Genomic DNA, 8,030 nt, shown 5'->3' on the forward strand with positions numbered 1-8,030 from the left:
TCCTAACAAGCAAGGGCCACTTGGCAACAAACCACCTCTGTTTCTGGAGGCCATATATATCAAGCCCCATCCAGTTTGAGTGAGGTGATCTACTGTATTACTGTTACCCAAGATTCTGCTTCTGTCGATAAGTTCTCTTAATCATTCTTTGTTTAATTCTGGCGTTATCTTTCTTTGGTTGCACCGCTCAGTCCTCCTTTGGAGGTTGGTTGCAGGACATCTTGGGAAATTTCCCCAACAAATTGTTACAATTTGACAAAATGTCTCAACAGCCTTAAAAATTACATACTTTTAAGTCCAATAATTCCCTTCTAAAATCTATCTTAAAGAATGAAAAAAAAATGCAAAGATTCTTTTTCAAAGGCATTTTTGTAAGTAAAGAAATCTTAAGTTTCAACAATAAAGATTTTACTTAATTAATTATCATGTATACATGTGATAGAATTTTGTGGAATCTTTAAAATTAAGATATGAGTCAATATTTATCAATACAAAAAATGTTCAAAAAAGGTATAGGGGAATATGTAAAATCAAATACCATATTTTCAAATTTATGTATTTATAAGATACAGTTCAGGAAGAGTCAACATTTTTTACAGTGGTTATCACTGAGTAGTGGAACTTTGAATGATTCACCTCTTTTTCCTACCTGTATATTTTAATTTTTCCATAGCAGATATAAATTATGAAAATTGAAAGGAAGAAAGTAATTAGAAGATGTTTTATGTGCTCCAGAAGCAAAAAATATATCTAATAGAAGAGAAAATGTGTCCACCCAACATTAAATACAGATGGGCATAAGAGAAAAATATAGCTTAGTGCTAATGAAAAAAATAAAACTGGAATCTTTCAAATGAATATTATTGATCATCTGTTTATTGTATGGTTCTGTGGAACAGAGAATCCCTAAGATACCTCAGGCATGGAAGTTAAGTAAAATAAGCTTATGTACACACATATATACACAAGGACACAGTGCAGTATATATTTTGAGTGAAGAGTTTAATTAAATTTCCTAGATTCTGAATAGATGTCTGTCTCCAATAATTCATCTACTAACATCAATAGATTTAAATTTTTACATTATTACTTTTTAAAATTGAATTAGGAAAACTGGTCTTTATTTTTGCATATTTTTCTCCCACAATAGAAGGTATAGGTTTTGTGTAATTAACATGGGCATATGGTGGTTTCATTCTATTTGAGTTCTGCTCAACTCTCCAAAATGACGCTTATACCAAACTATGTCATGTGTAATGCAAGAGCATTTTTCCAAGGCAAGTGTTTCTAAGAAAACTCTATGGAAATGGAAAAGCTCCAAACATACCATCTTACATCTGATGGAGAAATTGACACACCTATTGATAATGAATGTGATTTTCTCGGGAGCAATGAAATGTGTTGATTGTCACTGTTCAGGGTGACAATAATAATAAAAAGGGATGCCTTAACTCCATTATGCATGCCAAAGAGAGAAATGTCCTCACATTATCTCTTAGCTATAAACCATGAAAGAGAGAAAATGTTTGTGGGAATAAATGGAAAATCATTAGCAGGTCTTTTTTAAGAGGGCAAGGGAAAGGCCAAACTGGCTTCCTGGAATATGTTTTTCAACTCTATCACCCTCCTCTCTCAACCTTCTCATCCTCTTTACTTTCTCTTTCCAGTTGATCTAAAGTCTTGGCTTATAAGAGTTATTAATACTAAATTCTGTGTGTAAAATAACTGAACCAACCCAGAATAGTCAACACAATATTGAAGGAGAAGAACAAGTTGTAGGACTGATACTACATGACTTTAAGATTTACTATAAAGCTACAGTAATCAAGACAGCACAGTATTAGCAAAAGAATAGACAAACAGAACAATGGAACAGAGTAGAGAGCCTAGAAATAAACCCCCATAACTATAGCCAAGTGATTTTTTACAAAGGAACAAAGGCAATAGGATGCAAAGATAATCTTTTCAACATGCCAAAAAAATGAATCTAGTTAATAATACTGTATTATATACATGGAGGTTGTTAAGAGAGTAGATCTTGTAAGTCTTCATCACAAAAAAAAGATTTGTAACTATGTATGTGGTGAGGGATGTTAACTAGACTTATTGTAGTGATCCTTTTGCAATATGTACAAATACTGAATCATTATGTTGTACACCTGAAACTAATATGATGTTATATGTTTCCTCAATAAAAAATAAAATTACCATGTAAAAAATATGAATCTAGATGCAGAGCTTACATTCTTCACAAAAATTAACTCAAATGGATTGTAAATCTGAATGTAAAACACAATACTATAAAACTCCTCGACGATAGCATAAAAGAAAACCTAGATGACCTTGGATATGGTGATGCCTTTTTACATATAGCACTAAAGATATGATTCATGAAAGAAATAATTCACAAGCTGGACTTCATTAAAATTAAATTTGCTCTGTAAAAGACCATGCCAAAAGAATGAGAAGACAAGCCATAGACTGGGAGAAAATATATGCAAAAAACAAATCAAAGGGCTGTTATTCAAAATATACAAAGAGCTCTTAAACTCAACAATATGAAAACAACTAGAATAAAAAATGGCCCAAAGACCTTAACAGGTACTGCACTAAAGAATACATGTAGATGGCAAATAAGCATATGAAAAGATGCTCCACATCATATGTCATCAGAAAAATGAAAGTTAAAACAATGAGATGAGATACCACTACATGCCTATTAGAATGGCCACAGTCCAGAGCACTGACATTAATGTTGGTGAGGATGTAGAACAACAGGAACTCTCACACATTGCTGGTAGAAATACAAAATGGTACAGCTACTTTGGAAGAGAGTTTGGCAGTTTCTTACAAAACTAAACGTACTCTTACCATATGATCCAGCAATGATACTCCTTGGTACTTGCCAAATGGGATGAAAACATATGTCTACACAAAAATATGCACAAGGATGTTTATAGTAGCTTTATTTATAATAGGAAAACTTGGTAGCAACCAAAATGTTTTTCAGTAAGTGAATGGGTAAATAAACTGTGGTATAACCAGACAATAGCATATCATTTAGTGCTAAAAATAAATGAGTTAGTAAGCCATGAGAAAAAACAGGGGAACCTGAAATGCATTCTATTAAGTGAAAGAAGCCAATCTAAAAAGTCTACGTATGCCCTGATTCCAACTATTTAACATCTGAAAAAGGTAAAAATATGGAGACAGTGAAAATATCAGTGTTTGCCAGGAGTGATGGTGGAAGAGGATTAAATAGGCAAGGTATAGGGGAATTTTAGGGCAGTGAAAATGCTCTGTGTGATATTATAATGATAGATACATGTCATTATATATTCAAACCCTAATATTAGTGAATGCTAATGTAAACTAGGGACTTTTGGTGATTAAGATGTGTCAATGTAAGTTCATCCTTGGTTTATAAATGTACCATTCTGGAGTGATGTTGATAATGGGAGAGGCTACACATGATGGGGCAAAGGGTGTATGGGAAATCTCTGCACCAACTCTCAGTTTTGTTTTGAACCTAAAACTTCTCTAACAAAAGCTGAATGACACAATCAGCACCCATACACCTGTAACTAAAGCAGAAAGAGAAAATAACCTTCTCCTTTGAACGGGCTCTATACAAAGTAGTCTATTCTGAGAGTAGGCTGCAGAATGGAAAGCATGATCTGTGGTATGTGCACCATATAAGCAAGCAATTGAGAAACAATTTGGACAGTTTAAAAAATATGTAACATTTTGGTAAGAAACATAAAAGAAATGTAAATCAATTTAGAGATATATTTTGCTACAAGATGGGAAGTCACATTATTGTAAAAATGTTAACCCCAGATTAATTTAACCCTTGATGGAATTCCAACAAAATTTCTCCCCCCACCCAAAAAAATGATTCCAATGTTCATCTAGAACGGGGTTTTGCAAGCTGAGGCACATGGGCCGAATTTGGCCTCAAGTTGTTTTTGTAAGTAAGTTTTATAAGAAAACAACTACCTCCAATTGTTTAATATGTTCTACAGCAATTTTTGTTCTATAGTAGCAGAGTTGAGTATTGTGACAGAAACCACTAGGGCTTTAAAGCCTAAAATATTCACTATTTACAGAAAATGAATGCAAGTCACTAATCTGGAAGAAAAAAAAGGTAACAGACAAGAATATGTTGAGACGAAAAATCAGAAGGTTCATGTACTTCTACATTTTAATTCATAACAAACAGCTTTAATATCCAAAGTTCCTAGTTTCCAAGAAACACATATTTTCTCACATTTTTTAAGTCCTGAAATTAATGTAAATGTTACAATAGATATGAAAATAAACTTGCCATCCACCAGATGGAATAAGAGTGCCACAGTTGTTGCTGCCTCTACCTGTACAAATTTAACTTTCTGTAGAAAAATCTCTCCCATCTTCACCACTTTATTGAAGTTATATGCATGTTTAACAATGTACTGCTCAGGTGTAGTCCATATAAGAGTTCACTTCTTTACATCAAAACATAAACATTTGATAAATGTATCCTAAAGAAAAAACTGGACAAAACGTAAAGATGGATTTGTAAGGATAGCAATGAAATGTTGTAGGCTACAAAACAGCAAATGTGATCTACTTTTTATAAAACAATATGTGTGTGCTTGTTTCTATGTACACATTTCTATTCAGTCATCTGTCTATCCATCTATTAAGGCTGGAAATATGTACATTAAAATCTTATTGGTTGTCTTCAAGTTGAGAAATAACTAGAGATGTCTCACTTTTTTCTGATATGTTTACTTATTTTCTGATTTTAAAAACGATACATATTTTTTTAAAGGAATAAAAGCTGTTTTCATTAAAAAAGAAGAGGTAAATGGCAAATTGAAATTTTTGGTAATGGATATAGCAAATTATTATTATCTTCTCATACTATGTATTACAAATCAACGTCAAAAGATGACTCTCCAATATAAACATAGTCAAAAGTCATGGAGAGGAAATTCACAAAACAGTAAAAAAGTTTAGTCTTCCAGTAACCAAAGTAATGCATTAAAATGAGACTCTTATATTTTTCTATCAAGGTAGAAATTTATTTTTTTTAGTATTGTTTTTATTCAAGAGTATATTCACAGGCAGCATTTTAGAATCAGGCTTTTAAAAATAAAGGGCAAAATCGAAAAAAATTTGCAAGTATGACACTGTTAAAAGAATGATTATCTTAATAATTTAAAACCTAAAATGTCCTGTGGAGTTGAAGTATTTATATGTAGAATGTGTATGATTGATAGCATTTAATATAAAAAAACAAAAACCCACCAATCATAGACAAATTTGTCAATGAAGATAAACATTAGTTTCAGCCTTCCAGATATGAAAACTAGCAATCAATTCTTCTTGTGACAAAATATAAACTGAACTTCAGAATTTGGACTTTAAAGTCTTTTTCTCCAGTAGCAAATCAGCATATATATGCTGAAATTCCTTTTCTCTTTTTTGCTGTTGCTGTACATCTTCTTTTGGACACTCTGGCCTCCGGGCAATAGCAGAATCTTTATGTTTCTTGAGTTCTTCAAAAGTACATACCTCTAAGCCTGCTCAGTTTGGTCCCATAAGTCATTTGCCTGTTTCATGAGCCCCATATCATGAGACTGGTAACCCCCAAGCAAAATTTTCATCTTCTTTTCCATCTTTGCAGCTCTCTTGGCTTCTGTCATCATGTGACTCCTGTTTATCTCAAGCCTCTTTTCAAGTGACTCACTTCTGTCCTTTTCGCTTGCTAGGTTGGCCTGTGTGTAGCGGCTCTGCCCGGGGGGATATAAAACTTAACTGTAGCATTCTTCCCACCCCTGGTTATAAGCTTCCCTTGAGAGTTCTCCATGGCTCATACCTAGTTTTATCACTTCCATCTTCTGTACCAGAATGTCCTGGGCCTTTTTTAGCTCTTCTTTGGAGAACTTTTCATAAGGGTTATGTTCTAGTTAGGCAGTGTGCTCTGAATTATTGGTAGTGAATCCTATAGTTTGTCCTTTATTTCCAGATTGTTCATAAGGGTGATGTAGAAGGTCATAATGAAGCATTGTGATGATTTCTTTTTTGATTAGTTATTCACTTTTCTGAAAATTAGTTAAAGGTGGTTCTACATTTAAGGATCTTAGAATAGTTTCATTTACTTCTTATGGTCCTGAAAGATCTTTCTGGACAGCTTTGTACATTCGTTTCATTTCTTTTACATGCTCTGCATCTCATATGGCCTGCTTTCATGCATCCATGTCAGCAGCATCTTTAACATATGTATGATCTATTTCATGATCTTCCAGCTCTTTCTTAGCATTTTCTGGTAGAACACTTTCAAAATCATTCTTAGGAGCAGGAAGGCCCAACAACCCCGAACGGAGGTGTTCACAAGATTCTCTTTTCATCTGCTTCACATAAGAGGGATCATTGTACTCTACCATTCCATCCTCAGGATTAATGTTTAATTTGTCTCAAAGAAGAGTTCTATCCAGGGTGGAGTTAACAACTGGTTTGGGAGTTGTCCCCCTCTAGGGACTCAGCCCTTCAGATCCATGAGACAGAGTCCTGCATGAGATAGAAAGAACTTATGTTTGGAGTCGTACAACATGCTGCTGTGGAGTTACACCCGAGACTCTTGTGCAAAGTTGTGTTAAGTCCACCGTTTAATGGGACATCCACATTGGTCAGAGCCATAAAGTTCTGAGCTTCCTGCAGAATTCTGCTCTGGGAAGCTGGCATTCGTGGTGTTCAAAGAGAGATGCTGTTGTTGGTGACATTATACCCATACATGAGTACTGGAAGCGGTTTGTTATACCAGATTCCTCAGTAGACTGACACACGATTTCACTATCTTGGCTACTTTCACAACTTACTGCAGTTCTGCATCTGAAATCTGAGGAACAGGAAGTACTAGTTTGCTTCTTATTTTTGTAAATTCAGAAACACCACTCATTTGAAGAATAGCTGATGGTAAATCAGACTCCTTTTTCCTTTTCAAATGCTGCTTGTCTTCTTTTTCTATCTCTTCCTTCTTTTTCAGATCTTAGATCCCCATCAAGATCCTGCTATCTTAACTTCCTGAAATCTGCATCAACAACCTGGTTGTTTTCCTCAGAAGTCTCATAGAAACTAAGAGCAAGCTTTTTTTTTCCCCCCAAGTGGGATTTCAGTATTATAATGAACTCCTCTCTTTTTTTAAATTTTCTTCTAAATTTCTATATCAGCTTCTTGAAGTTCTCTTCTCTTTTGGAGGGCAGCAAGACTCCTTTCTTCTTCTCACTGTTTCTCTCTTGCTTTCCTCTTGGCCTTCTTTCTCTGAGTATTAGCTAGGTGGGCTCTAGCTTCAGAAAGCATCTCAAGTTCATCCTCGTCCATATCAATTGGGTCAGGCCATGCTGGTTTGTTTCTGGATTTGGATCTGTTTCTCCAGGTTTAAGTTTTCATGGATCATCTTTTATTTCCTCTTCATTGTCTCTTCGGCGGCTCTATCCAGATGAAATTCACAGTGTTCCAAGCACTGGGCAGCTGTTCTTCCAATGATTGTAGTGATGGTCCTCCACTGTGTTGGCATCAACTTGGCCAAATGCAGGAGTTTTTCCTCTTCTCTGGATCATTCTGTTTTCTTAATGCTTGGATCCAGCCACTCATACCATCTGGCTTTGGACTGCTTTGCTGATTTTCTGTGCAGCAGTGACGTAATGCTAGACCACTGGCTTTTCCCGTATTCTATTACTGCTGCTTTCAGAATTTCCTCCTCGGTATTCCTCCACCTGCCCCCCTTAATTGTAATTCGAGGCATCATGGTGGCGGGATATCTTGGCAAGCAGCCAGCTTACGAGAAGTAGTAATGACGCTGCAGACACGGCACCGAGAGCAGCCACTTCTCACAGCCGCGAACTTCTCGAAACTCATTTTTTTTTTCAATGCTAAACAGTTCAGTGCAGAGTATTGGCAAACATTTTGGCAGCACCTCCATTTGACCCATGTTTACACATGGAGGGATTTCAGCTAGACTAATACTTCTGGCTCCTTTCTTC

General features: G+C 35.2%; 1 pseudogene; it reads right to left on the reverse strand.

The window, feature by feature from the left end:
- Positions 1-5,397: 5,397 nt before the first annotated feature.
- Positions 5,398-7,792, reverse strand: LOC102883245 (annotated as a pseudogene).
- Between the last annotated feature and the right edge of the window lie 238 nt (positions 7,793-8,030).

This window comes from Pteropus alecto, unplaced genomic scaffold, assembly GCF_000325575.1.
Source record: "Pteropus alecto unplaced genomic scaffold, ASM32557v1 scaffold25, whole genome shotgun sequence".
NCBI classification, from domain to species: domain Eukaryota; kingdom Metazoa; phylum Chordata; class Mammalia; order Chiroptera; family Pteropodidae; genus Pteropus; species Pteropus alecto.